This window comes from Triturus cristatus, chromosome 10 (assembly GCF_964204655.1).
Source record: "Triturus cristatus chromosome 10, aTriCri1.1, whole genome shotgun sequence".
Taxonomy (NCBI): Eukaryota; Metazoa; Chordata; class Amphibia; order Caudata; family Salamandridae; genus Triturus; species Triturus cristatus.
The window spans coordinates 1,233,139,420-1,233,152,963 of NC_140593.1; the positions used below are offsets into that span (position 1 = coordinate 1,233,139,420).

At 45.7% G+C, this 13,544-nt stretch overlaps 1 protein-coding gene across 1 annotated transcript in view; it reads left to right on the plus strand.

The window, feature by feature from the left end:
• The first annotated feature begins 227 nt into the window (after positions 1–227).
• WNK3 (WNK lysine deficient protein kinase 3) overlaps positions 228–13,544 on the plus strand; it is a 1,041,636-nt gene continuing 1,028,319 nt past the window's right edge. Inside the window, exon 1 of the mRNA XM_085629857.1 lies at positions 228–430. The gene's annotated coding sequence lies outside the window, so the exon portion shown is untranslated. The remainder of the gene's footprint in view (positions 431–13,544) is intronic.

Genomic DNA, 13,544 nt, shown 5'->3' on the forward strand with positions numbered 1-13,544 from the left:
TCTGATCTTTGGGACAAACGGGGCTTATCATTGGCTGCCTGTCCGCGTGCCCGCGAAGTAGGCGTGACCCTGTTCTTGGAACTGTGGAAGCATTAGCTTGCGCGGCGACCGTTAGATGAGAGAGCGCACTCCCGCGCGGTAGTGACGTGTCTACCCGGCAGGGAGCTCAGTGCGCAGGTGTCGCTGTCCGCCTCGTGCACGCGCATTCTTGTCTCGCGCAGCTGCGCGAGTGCACGCGCCGGCCTCGCGCTCCGTCAAGGCTGCCGGCGACACAGCGTGCGCATGCCCGAGTCGCGCGGTGCCCTGCACCCCCCCTCTCCTCCACCGCTCGCGCCGCTTCAGACACAGAGCGCGCGCCCGGCCGCGAGAGGGCGAGAGAGGCCGGTAACAGGAAAGGGGGAGTGTTAGGAGACCCCCCCTGCTATAGCAGGTGAGGGGGGCTGAGGAGGGGGCAGGGCCGGGGGTGTGTCTCCTGTGTGGACGGGAGGACGGGCCCCTCTGAGTGAAGTGCCGGGGGGGGGGGTGTGTGCCCCCTGTCAGTGAGGGCCCTGCAAGTATGTGATGGGGGGGGGGGGCGGAATTGTGCTAACCATTTCAATGCGGGGGCTGTCACTATGTGGGGGGAGGGGGCTGTCACTAGGTGCCTTTCCCCACGGGGGGCGGGGTAATACAATTTCTTTGAATGGGCTGATGTTCATTTGGATGCTTTGGGGGAGGGAGGGGGGGAGTAGTATGTCGCCCCCTTACAGTGAGGGGGGGGGTCCATTGTCCATGTGCATCTGGCTCGTCTCCCTGGGTGGGGTCCTGAGCTACCTGTGTAGGTGGGTCTGGACACTGGTCTGTGGTGCTACTGATGAATGCCTGCTGTTGTGCAATGCTGCACCTCCCCTGGTGGGTGCAAACCTGTGGTACCTAGGGGTCTGTGGACACTGGTCTGTGGTTCCTCTGATGGATGCCTGCTGCTGTGCAATGCTGCACCTCACCTGGTGGGTGCAAACCTGTGGTACCTAGGGGTCTGTGGACACTGGTCTGTGGTTCCACTGATGGATGCCTGCTGCTGTGCAATGCTGCACCTCACCTGGTGGGTTCATAAGGGCAGCAGGTCCAGGGATCCTGGGTCTAGATATTAATTCCTAAGATATCGAAGGAACTTAACTCAAAGCTCTGGACCTTTCCAGTTTCACAATATCAAGTTAAGATATATATGAGTCCAGTGTTCCTTCCTTCTGAACAATTGATTAGTAAGCCAAGGGTAAATCCTTATAATAGGGTAATATGGTGATCCCAGATGTTTTCCTTTTCTTGTTCATTCACTATTCAAATAGTCCACTCCACACTCGATTTTATTATACAGTAATTTTTTATTAGAGAATTGAAAGGACAGCTGACACGTGTTTCGCCCTTTTTGGCAGAATAGGCCAGGGCTTTCTCAAGGCTAAACAGGTTCAATGGTCTTGCGCTCAAATGCTGATCATATGCAGTTCAATGCATTTCAAACATCCAATTTATTCAAATTATCAAAGAAAGTCCTCGGATAAGTCCGTGTCGAAAAGGGGATCCCGATTGGGGGGGGGAATTGTGCGAACCATTTCAATGCGGGGGCTGTCACTATGTGGGGGGCTGTCACTAGGAGCCTTCCTCTACGGGGGGCGGGGTAATACAATTTCTTTGAATGGGCTGATGTTCATTTGGATGTTTTGGGGGAGGGGGGAGTAGTATGTCGCCCCCTTAAAGTGAGGGGGGTTTCATTGTCCATGTGCATCTGGCTCGTCTCCCTGGGTGGGGTTCTGAGCCACTTGTGTAGGTGGGTCTGTGGACAATGGTCTGTGGTGCCACGGATGAATTCCTGCTGCTGTGCAATGCAGCACCTCACCTGGTGGGTGCAAACCTGTGGTACCTAGGGGTCTGTGGACACTGGTCTGTGGTTCCTCTGATGGATGCCAGCTGCTGTGCAATGCTGCACCTCACCTGGTGGGGGCAGACCTCTGGTACCTAGGGGTCTGTGGTGCCACTGATGAGTGCTTGCTGCTGTGCACTGCAGCCCCTCACCTGGTGGGGGCAGACCTCTGGTACATAGAGGTCTGTGGACACTGGTCTGTTGTGCTTCAGATTAATATATGGGGCCTCTGCTTCTGATGAATTCCTGGTGCTGTGGAATGCAGCACATCACCTGGTAGGGGCAGACCTCTTGTCGCTATGGGGTCTGTGGACACTGGTCTGTGGTGCATCTGGTTCAGATGACTACCTGCTGCTGTGCAGTGCAGCACATGGAGAAGTGTGGCTCACTGGTTAGAGCAGGCATACCCTGAAGTAGAGGTCAGACCTGGGACCAGGGTTCAATTCCTGACGCGGCAGGGTCTGAGCCCAAGTGTCCATGGACTTGATAAGTCTCACTTCGGTGCCTACTCGAATCATGGGTTCACACTCTGCAACTCTGGGCAATAGCTTGCTTAATCTCCACTACGCCCCCCCCCCGCCCCCAGCGGCGGGATGCCTGGCTTTCACCTTGGGGATGCCCAGTACGGGTTATCTCACAGGGAAAAACCAGGACGGGTCCCCAATGCAAGCGCCGAGATGCCCAAGGGTAAGTCGAGCGCTATATAAGAACACACACATACATACATACATACATACATACATACATACATACATACATACATACACATCACCTAGTGGGAGCAGAGCAGACCTCTGGGTCCTAGCGGTCTGTGGAAACTGCTCGGTGTGCTATAGATGACTACCTGGTGCTTTGCACTGCAGCACTTCACCTGGTGGGACCAGACCTCTGGTACCTAGGGGTCTGTGGGCACTGGTGTGTTTTGCTTCAGATGAATATCTGCTTTTGTGCACTGCAGAACTTCACCTGGTGGGATCAGACCTCTGGTACCTAGGCGTCTGTGGACACTGGTCTTTCGTTCTGATAAATGCTCGCTGCTGTGCATAGCAGACATTGACCTTGTATTTAGTGATGTTCCCATCGAAATATGCCAGAGATCAGTGCTTCCCAAACTTTTGTAGAACCAACCTCCACTTTTTATTGCAAAAACATAGCTTTAACTGCCATGAGACGGGCGAGTTTTTAAATGTAACTAAAGCATCCTGTGGTAGCATGTTATTTGCAGACAGCACATTTTCCATTGAAATGGCCATTTAAAATGCATAGTCCTGAGGTTTTATAGCTAAAACCATAGTGCACACAAATAATAATCTGTGGAAATCCTGTTTCATGGAATATTCATCATTTGTGCATCAGCAAGTAAAGTCTCCTGGTTTGTTCTGATACTCATCAAATCTTTGTTTGCGTGATACACAATTGCAAAACAAATTGCTTCATTTTGCTCTCCAAACTGCTTAATATGTACAGTTCATTTACAGATATTTACATTTTGTTGGGTGTGAGGAAAATGACAGCCTCTTGCTTTCCCTTCAGCCTTCATGTACCCCCGAAGGGTTGTGACATAATCCTGTTTACTTTTCATTCTCGTCCAGCAAAGTGTAGGAGTTCGTAAACTCCTGCCCCCCCATCCAAAATATGCAGCAGAAACCATAACCTGACAACTGACCTCTTTCTTTAAAACGGTAGCAAATGTGACCGCTAATTACAGATTTTAAAGGCATCTTTCTTTATTGCCTGGACTTTGGTAAGCCACCAAAAACGGAGTTGCGCCCTACAGTTTAGCAAACACTGCCATGAAGTATTATTAACAACTCGATTAAAGATTGACAAAAGTTACTTCAAAACGCAAAATCAGACAATTGTATCTCAACCGTATAGAAGATCTAGGGCTTCAACAACGAGACTGATCTTTTAAGATTTAAACCTTAGAAGCACATATTTAGATTGCCAAGTTAATAATGAAGGACAGTAAAACAGTAGATGATACAGATCTGGATTTGAAAAATTACAGAATGAGCAACCAGCATGTTTATTACTCAGAGTGGTTTTTAGGTTGAGCCTAGGCAGCGCATGCGCTGCTCTGTGATGCATGCTGTATTCAGGTATGGACTCGAAGCTCCACCCACACTCCGCCCATATTTTTCATTGGCTTGTGTCATTGTCCTTTGTAAACTCTGCCTTCTGATTCATTAATAGACTCGTTAGTCCTGCCTTAGTACTGCCTTGTCTTCATTTGTAACCTCCCATGAGGATTGGCCCTTTGACTTCAGTTGTTACACAGTATGTCTTATTTAGTCTGTAAGTGCTATTTTCTTTAATGTGTTTCTCCTACAGCAGGCATTACATACTTTCCTGCTACTTTCAGCACATGGCACTTTGCAAGCAGCCAGGCACAATGGTGGACGACTTCTTGCATTTACAAGAGTTTGAGCTATTGGCATTGTAAAAGACGATGCCTTTTATTTATGTGTTAATTATCGAAAAACAGATAAACAAAAGGCTTTGTCATTTACAATGCCAATAGCGTAAACTCTCGCAAATGCGAGACCTATTGCATTGCAAATGCTTATTACATTTTTCCTGGTAGACATTGCTATTGTGAGATATATTGTTAGTCTACAGCGGGCTTAAAGCTTGTCCATTGGTTGGCTTCATTGTCACTCTTATTTGTTTGCATCTTATTTGTTACCATGTGTGGGCTTTCTTTCTGCTACATGTGTTGGTCCATCCCCTGGAGCAGAGGCACATTACTGTTTCCTTGCTTACTTTTCCTGGCACTAATTTGTAAATGTTTTTCAAGCATGTCACAATAATGCATGTGTTTTCTAGCTATCTCCGCTGTGTGCTTCTCTTCCCTTCTCCTTGCCCATGTGGTTCTCCCTCCCCATCCTCCATGATGCTCTCGCCCTCATGTACTCCCCCTGCCTACACTGCTTTCTCACCTGTGTGTTCCATCCGCACCCTAGGTGTTGCTTTCATTCCCACATATTGTTTCAGCCCCACTGCCCAATGTTACTTCCCACTCCATCCTTTATCCCCCCCTATTGCCTCTGGGCCTCCCCCTGTGTTGCACCCCCTTTTGCAAAAATATTTTTGTGGTTTTTTTTATTTTTTTAAAATATTTGCCAATCTGAGTTGAAGTGGCTAATAAAATGGAAAAAATGTAACGCCTCATTTTGTGGGCATGCACGTGCATTGTGCATGCGCCTACAAACTAACATGATAGTTTTTCTTTTCTCCCTTATTTAGCCATGCTGCTTAGCATCAAGAATGCTGTACTGCATGGTCGAAAGATATTGGAAAAGACAATTGGTCCTATATGCTAAAAGTACATCAGCAATGTAGATTGACAAAAAGAAGAGGGTGCTGTATACACCCCTGTCTGAGACCATGAGCATTATCGGTTTTAGGTGCTCCGTTTCTCCCTAATTCTACACTTGTCCATGAGCCCTCATGGAGTTGGATTATCGTTTTTAACAAACCAGGCAGAATATTCCAGTTACACATTTTCTCCCAATGAAGTACCTGGTTTATTGTGTCAAATGCAGTTGTCAAATCTATATATGACACATAAAGAGGCGGTTTCCTTTTAAAAACATATTCCTGAACCAATATTTTGTGTTAGCTAGCCATCAACTGTCTCTAGTGCCCTTTGCGGAAAGCCGATTGGCCCTTTGAGATGACTCTCATTTACGTCCCGGTAAACCTAGCGTGAATTTGACTAGAGAGAACTAACAGGGCTGTCATGCGATAGCTCATGGGCGAGTCATGTCCCCCTTTTTTATACAAAGGGATCTTAATCCTTCCTTTCCAGGAACCTGGTACATCTTGACCACTTACTATAGCTCCGAACACCGGGGTCAAAACCTAGGCCCACAAACTAGGATTAAGCTTCATTGTGTCAGTGGCTAGACTATATATACCTTGGGCCCGGTAACAGCTTAGTTTCTTTTTTATCAGTTTCTCAATTCTACGTCTTGTAGGAAAAAGAGAAAACTTCTCCACCATCCTTAGATTGAATTTTAGATTTTTTTTAATTCTCTGTAACAATCCTGTTATCTTTTTTAACTTGTGCAGATCTGATATGTACCTTCCCACTCTTCTTCAGCCACCAGCTTTGCTTCTATTTCTTTCGACAGCCTAAGAATACTACTAACTGCGTTCGAACAATCCTTTATTATACCTGTTCGGTGAGATATTGTAATGTTTGTACAAGCTGTCTTTCTCCTTCCAAATAATTTTCCTTACTACTTTTCTATAATTCTTCCAATGTTGTCTGATTCTTAGCACCAATCACTTTATAAGCCTCCCTTATGTTCTTATTGAGCTCCATCTTTGCCCTCTCCCTGGGGGTCTTTCGGTGCACTTACAAACCCTTCCACAGTTAGAGCCTTCCAAATCTGTCTCCCGTATTGAGGAAATCAGTTTGTCGCACTCTTTCGGAATAGTCTGGGGCATTGGATTAACATGGGGGTTCAGTAGTTTATCGATACCAAGTACAGTTTTGGATTTCAGTTTAGCAGCCCATACTATGCTACGCTCATCACTGCTACTAATTGGTAAGCTATACTGCCAGTGATGCCTTAAATATACAAAACTATGCAGAGAAAGGAAGAGCAGTTTATAGACACTACCTAAGATTTCCCAATTTCAAGATCTTTTAGTACGCCAAAGTTTGCAGAAGAAATTATAGCGTAGTCTATCAGTGGGGCCACTTTCCTATTGTCAAAAGTATATTCCCCCGGCTGATCACCTATGCATTTTCCATTTATAATTGTCATATTCAAGCTATCTAACATTATGACCAATTTACTACCTTTCCCATCCCCCCACTGTATCACCAGAACCTGACTGGGAGTCCCCAAAGTATTTTCCTTTTCCAACTGTAGCTCTTTCTTCAAGAGAAGAAATCTTTACATTAAAATCCCCGACCAGTAAAATTGGCACATTTGGGAATTTCAAAGTTATTTTTTTCTAGTAACAGTACCAGATCTTTTATTTGTTTATCCTTTGATTTTCTATCTGTTTTGAATTGTATATGCTCTCTACCAAGGTGGGTGCGCTGGCACCCATCTGTCACCGGGAGTTCCTTGTGTTACTTTGATTTTGTTTTGTTTTGAGGTTCTTTTTACTCTCCACCGGAGCGGGTGCACTGGTATCCATCGGTCACTGTGAGTTACTTGTGTTACTTCGGTTTCTGTTTTTTTTCAGTTCTTAGTGTTCTCCGCTGGAGCGGGTGCACTGGCACCCATCGGTCACCGGGAGTTCCTCGCGTTACCTTGATTTCCTTTTCCTTTGAGTTATTTGTGCTCTGAACCTGAGCGCGGTGCGCTGGCATCTATCGCTCACCGGGAGTTCCATGTGTTTATTTATTTTATTTATAAAGTTTTATATAGCGTGAATGTGATCCCGAAGGATATCCATGCTTTACAATAGGAGGGAAGGAAGGTAATAAGTTGCAGTACTAATACCGTGCTAATACCAACCCAAACTTCCCGAACTATTTTGCTATGCCCCGCATTCTGGCTGTACGCAGCATTTGTCATATCGGTGCATTCTCTCATGAGTTGATCTGTTAAAGGTTTTCAATGCATAGACCCAATAGAGTTACTCTTGGGCCAACTGGTATATCAAAGCCTTATACCCATTTGATGTAGCTCAGTATCTGTTTACATAAGAGTAAAATGGTTTAACAATGTTTAAGTAGAAAATCTTTGAGTCCATTATGTACAGCCTACAGTACTAATGTAGTACTTAAAGTAACCCATGGTGACAGAATAAGAACACCTAATTTAGGGGATTGGTAATTTAAACTGAATGATATTGAGTGTGAATTATCGTTGGCTTAGGAAGAGCCACTCCTCTTGTTGTCAGTATAATAGAATTAGGTATTATGTAAAAATAGGAATTCATAATCTATTAGGACATCCTACACATATTGCATAATACATAAGAGCCACCATAAATGAATAAGATCATGTGGTCTTCAAATGTGAGAAAGTTTGTGTTTAGAAACTTAAAGATCTGAGTTTTATGCTATCAACTTTAATAAAACATTAAGCCAGGTCACGTATTAAATTCTTCTAAAGAGGTAGCCATGGATATGGCTTATAACATAGGATTATTAAAGGTAATCCGCTTTTTTCACTAAAGGAGTCTGTTTGAGATCACAGAGAAGAGAGGACGGCTGAGTCAGAAAACTCTCCTTTTTTGACAGCGACACTATACACACTTGCATGTTGTGTGTGTGTGTGTGTGGCCTCCAGGAAAACCTCCTCAGCTACCTCTGTATGCTGATCACAGAGGAGAGAAATCATCCAGTGGTCATACACAATATGGATTTCCCACTTTCTTCTGATTTGCTCTCACTCCTTGCCCTAATATTCTGCCACGCTTGCCAATCCATCTCTTTGCTTCCCTTCTTCTCCCAGCCCTGGGATCAGACAACATGGGGCTGCGCTGACAGAGGCCCTGTCTGAGCCTCGACCAGAATGGAGAACATCTGCCTGCCCTCATTCTACATTGGTCTGCCTCTGGGAGGGGAGAGAGCGGATGCCAATCGAGAAGTGTCACTTGCAGTCCCCACTAATATGCGGCACGCAGAGACTAGAGATCATGTGACACTAAGATTTCTTAAACAAATTTAAGTTTCTATAAGGTACAAGAGCAGCAGATGAAGTATCAGTTGCATAATTGTGACACAAGATATTCCAGAAATTAAAGCTAGAGTCATCAGGAGGTATACACAGAAGATTAAAAAAAAACAAAAAGAAATATGTTGATAATGCCACTCTCTAGGGGACACCACATACTTTCAAGTTACAATTTTTTGTGTGGGTATCAAGTCTAATATTTTGCATTTGTCCAGACACACAAGAGTTGCATGCAATATCCATAACACCACAACCTATTAATCCTTACATGAAGATGGTGTGGGTGACTTTGTTAAAAGTGGCAGAAAAAACTACTAATTGAAGAGCTCTGAGACCACCCCCATCTCTAGGTCATCTAAGATTGCCAAAGTGACAGGTTCATAGCTGCATTGAGCCCTAAGGCCAGCCTGGAGCTCATAAGGAACTTGTTATACTTAATGTGGGCCTGGAATTTAACTCTCACAATTTGTTCAAACATTCTAGCCACATCTGGGGCAGTTTAAATAGGTTTGAGATTGAACAAACCAGTTGGATTTGCCTTCTGTGAGAGTAATGCCAGAGCACTTTAAATCGGCTGGAACACTACCTAAGATGGGAGAAAGGCTAATTGCTACCTTGATTATCTTTTGTTTTGAGTTGTTTGTGCTCTGAACCTGAGTGTGGTGCTCTGGCACCCATCGGTCACCGGGAGTTCCTTGTGTTACCTTGATTTCGTTTCTTTTCGAGTTGTTTGTGCTCTGAACCTGAGCGGGGTGCACGGGCACCCATCGGTCACCAGGAGTTCCTTGTGTTACCTTGATTTCCTTTTGAGTTCTTTGTGCTGTGAACCTGAGCGGGGTGCGCTGACATCCACCAGTCACCGGGAGTTCCTTGTGTTACCTTGATTTCATTTTGTTTTTGGTTGTGGTCTGAACCTGGGCGGGATGTACTGGCATCCATCGGTCACTGGGAGTACCTTGTGTTACCGTGATTTAGTGTTCTTTTGAGTTGTGTGTTCCACTGAACCTGAGCAGGGTGCACGGGCACCCATTGTTCACCAGGAGTTGCTTGTGTTACCTTCAATTCGTTTTATTTTGAGCTGTTTGTGCTCTGAACCTGAGCGGGGTGCGCTGGCATCCATCGGTCACCAGGAGTACCTTGTGTCACCTTGATTTCGTTTTGTTTTGAGTTGTTTGTGGTCTGAACCTGAGCGGGGTGCTCTGGTATCCATGGTTCACCGGGAGTTCCTTGTGGTGTTTTGATTTAGTTTTGTTTCAAGTTGTTTGTAATCTGAACCTGAGTGGCGTTCTCTGGCACCCATCGGTCACCGGGAGCTCCTTGTGTTACCTTGATTTAGTTTTCTTTTGAGTTGTTTGTGCTCTGAACCTGAGCTGCGTGTAAGGGCACCTATTGTTCACCAGGAGTTCCTTGTGTTAGCTTGATTTAGTTTTGAGTTGTTTGTGCCCTGAACCTGAGCGGGTTGCACTGGCATCCATCGGTCACCGGGAGTACCTTGTGTTACCTTGCTTTTGCTTTGTTTCGAGTTGTTTGTGCCCTGAACCTGAGCGGGGTGCACTGGCACCCATTGGTCACCGGAAGTTCCTCGATTTCATTTAGTTTTGAGTTGTTTGTGCTCTGAACCTGAGCGGGGTGCGCTGGCATCTGTCGGTCACCGGGAGTTCCTTGTGTTACCTTGATTTATTTTTCTTTGGAGTTTGTGCCCTGAACCTGAGCGGGGTGCACTGGCACCCATTGGTCACCGGAAGTTCCTCGATTTCATTTAGTTTTGAGTTGTTTGTGCTCTGAACCTGAGCAGGGTGCACTGGCATCCATCTGTCACCGGGAGTTCCTTGTGTCACCTTGATTTCGTTTTTTTTTTTAGTTATTTGTGTTTTTAACCTTGGCTGGGTGCGCTGGCACCCATCGGTCACCGGGAGTTCCTTGTGTTACCTTGATTTCGTTTTGTTTTGTGTTGTATGTGCTCTGATCCTGAACAGGGTGCACTGGCACCCATCGGTCACCGGGAGTACCTTGTGTTACCTAGATTTGGTTTTGTTTTCAGTTGTTTGTGCTCTGAACCTGAGTGGTGTGCTCTGGCACCCATCGGTCACCTGGAGTTCCTTGTGTTACCTTGATTTTATTTAGAGTTGTTTGTGCTCTGAACCTAAGCGGGGTGCACTGGCACCCATCGGTCACCGGGAGTACCTTGTGTTACCTAGATTTGGTTTTGTTTTCAGTTGTTTGTGCTCTGAACCTGAGTGGGGTGCACTGGCACCCATCGGTCACCGGGAGCTCCTTGTATTACCTTGATTTCGTTTTGAGTTGGTTGTGCTCTGAACCTGAGCGGGGTGCTCTGGCATCCATCGGTGACAAGGAGTCCCTTTTATTACCTTGATTTCATTTTGAGTTGTTTGTGCTCTGAACCTGAGCGGGGTGCTCTGGCATCCATCGGTGACAAGGAGTCCCTTTTATTACCTTGATTTCATTTTGAGTTGTTTGTGCTCTGAACCTGAGCAAGGTGCACTGGCACCCATCGGTCACCAGGAGTTCCTTGTATTACCTTGATTTCGTTTTGAGTTGTTAGTGCTCTGAACCTAAGCGGGGTGCACTGGCAGCCATCGGTCACCACTAGTTCCTTGTGTCACCTTGATTTCGTTTTGTTTTCAGTTGTTTGTGCACTGAACCCGAGCGGGGTGCGCTGGCATCCATCGGTCACCGGGAGTTCCTTGTATTACCTTGATTTCGTTTTGAGTTTTGTGCCCTGAACCTGAGCGAGTTGCACTGGCATCCATCGGTCACCGGGAGTACCTTGTGTTACCGTGATTTAGTGTTCTTTTGAGTTGTGTGTTCCACTGAACCTGAGCGGGGTGCACGGGCACCCATTGTTCACCAGGAGTTCCTTGTGTTACCTTGATTTCATTTTGTTTTGAGTTGTTTGTGTTCTGAACCTGAGCGGGGTGCATGGGCACCCATCGGTCACCAGGAGTTCCTTGATTTCGCTTAGTTGTGAGTTTTGTGTGTTTAACCTTAGCTGGGTGCGCTGGCACCCATTGGTCATCGGGAGTTCCTTGTGTTATCTTGTTTTCTTGATTTAGTTTTCTTTTGAAGTGTTTGTGCTCTGAACCTGACCCTGAGCCGGGTGCGCTGGGATCCATCTGTCTCTGGGAGTTCCTTGTGTGACCTTGATTTTGTTTTCCTTTGAGTTGTTTGTGCCCTGAACCTGAGCCGGGTGCGCTGGGATCCATCAGTCAGCAGAAGTTTCTTGTGTTACCTTGTTTTGTTTTTCTTTTGAGTTGTTTGTGCTCTGAACCTGAGCTGTGTGCGATGGCATCCATCGGTCACCAGGAGTTCCTTGTATTACCTTGATTTCGTTTTGAGTTGTTTGTGCTCTGAACCTGAGCGGGGGGCTCTGGCATCCATCGGTCACCAGGAGTTCCTTGTATTACCTTGATTTCGTTTTCAGTTGTTTGTGCTCTGAACCTGAGCAGGGTGCACTGGCACCTATCGGTCACCGGGAGTTCTTTGTATTACCTTGGTTTCGTTTTGTTTCGAGTTGTTTGTGTTTTTTACCTTAGCTGGGTGCACTGGCACCCATCGTTCACCGCTAGTTCCTTGTGTTACCTTGATTTTGTTTTGAGTTGTTTGTGCTCTGAACCTGAGCGGGGTCCACTGGCACCCATTGGTCACCGGGAGTTCCTTGTCTTACCTTGATTTTGTTTTGAGTTGTTTGTGCTCTGAACCTGAGTGGTATGCGCTGGCACCCATTAGTCACTGGGAGTTCTTTGCATTACCTTGATTTCGTTTTGTTTCGAGTTGTTTGTGTTTTTTACCTTAGCTGGGTGCACTGGCACCCATCGTTCACCGCTAGATCCTTGTGTTACCTTGATTTAGTTTTGTTTCGAGTTGTTTGTGCTCTGAACCTGAGCGGGGTGCTCTGGCACCCATGGGTCACCGTGAGTTCCTTGTGTTATCTTGATTTAGTTTTCTTTTGAAGTGTTTGTGCTCTGACCCTGAGCGGGGTGCGCTGGCATCCATCGATCACCGGGAGTTCCTTGTATTACCTTGATTTCGTTTTGAGTTGTTTGTGCTCTGAACCTGAGAGGGGTGCGCTGGCATCCATCGGTCACCGGGAGTTCCCTGTATTACTTTATTTTCAGTTCTTCTAGTGATTCACTGGTGCAAGTGCTCTGGCACCTGTCAGCCACTGTAAGTTCCTTGTGTGTCATTGATTTCTGTTTGTTTTGAGTTTTTTGTGTTCTCCACCTGAGAGGCTGCACTTGCACCCACCTGTCAACACGAGTGCTCTGGGATGCTTTCTGCTTGATTACTGTTTGATTTGATGTGCCTCTCACAGGGGTGTGGAATGTAATAAAAAATCTACTTGTCTATGGGACCGGTTCCTTCATAAATCTACTTGTCCTGTAAAAAAAATGCACTTGTCCCTTTGGTGCCATGTCGTGCTGAGACAAATTATGGCAGCTATCTCTTTATAAAAATAAAAAAAAACTCTATTAGCCTTTCTGGTTATGCCAGGGCTAATACTATAATAGGATTTGAATTCTAGCAATTTCTTTATTTTGCCATTTTTCCACAGATATTCAGTTGGAGGTAGCGTTAAGCGGGCATCCAACCTTGGAACTATTGTTTAAGTCTGGGCAAACCTAATAAATTGCATGTTTTATGGGTTTTTGCCGGCTCTTCTCTAATCTTTTCTCATATTGAGAAAGGAAGGAAAATTAGTCCTGACTGGCAGAAAAAAACTTCTTCAATCTTCCAGGGTTGGTAAAAAGTGGTTGGAGGGAAAGTGAACTTGTAAACACTCACAGATTTTCACTTGCCCAAATCTACACTTGCATATTTGCTCGTGCTAAAAAGCAGTTGGCTTCTGTACATTCTTGTGAATTCATGAAAGCCTTAATTTGCACTCATTCAAGGACATATACCATTGGTGCAATTTTGTGACTTTCTTTAAGGCTTGGGCCTCTAATTAGGTCTGGAGTTTAACATGACCTTTT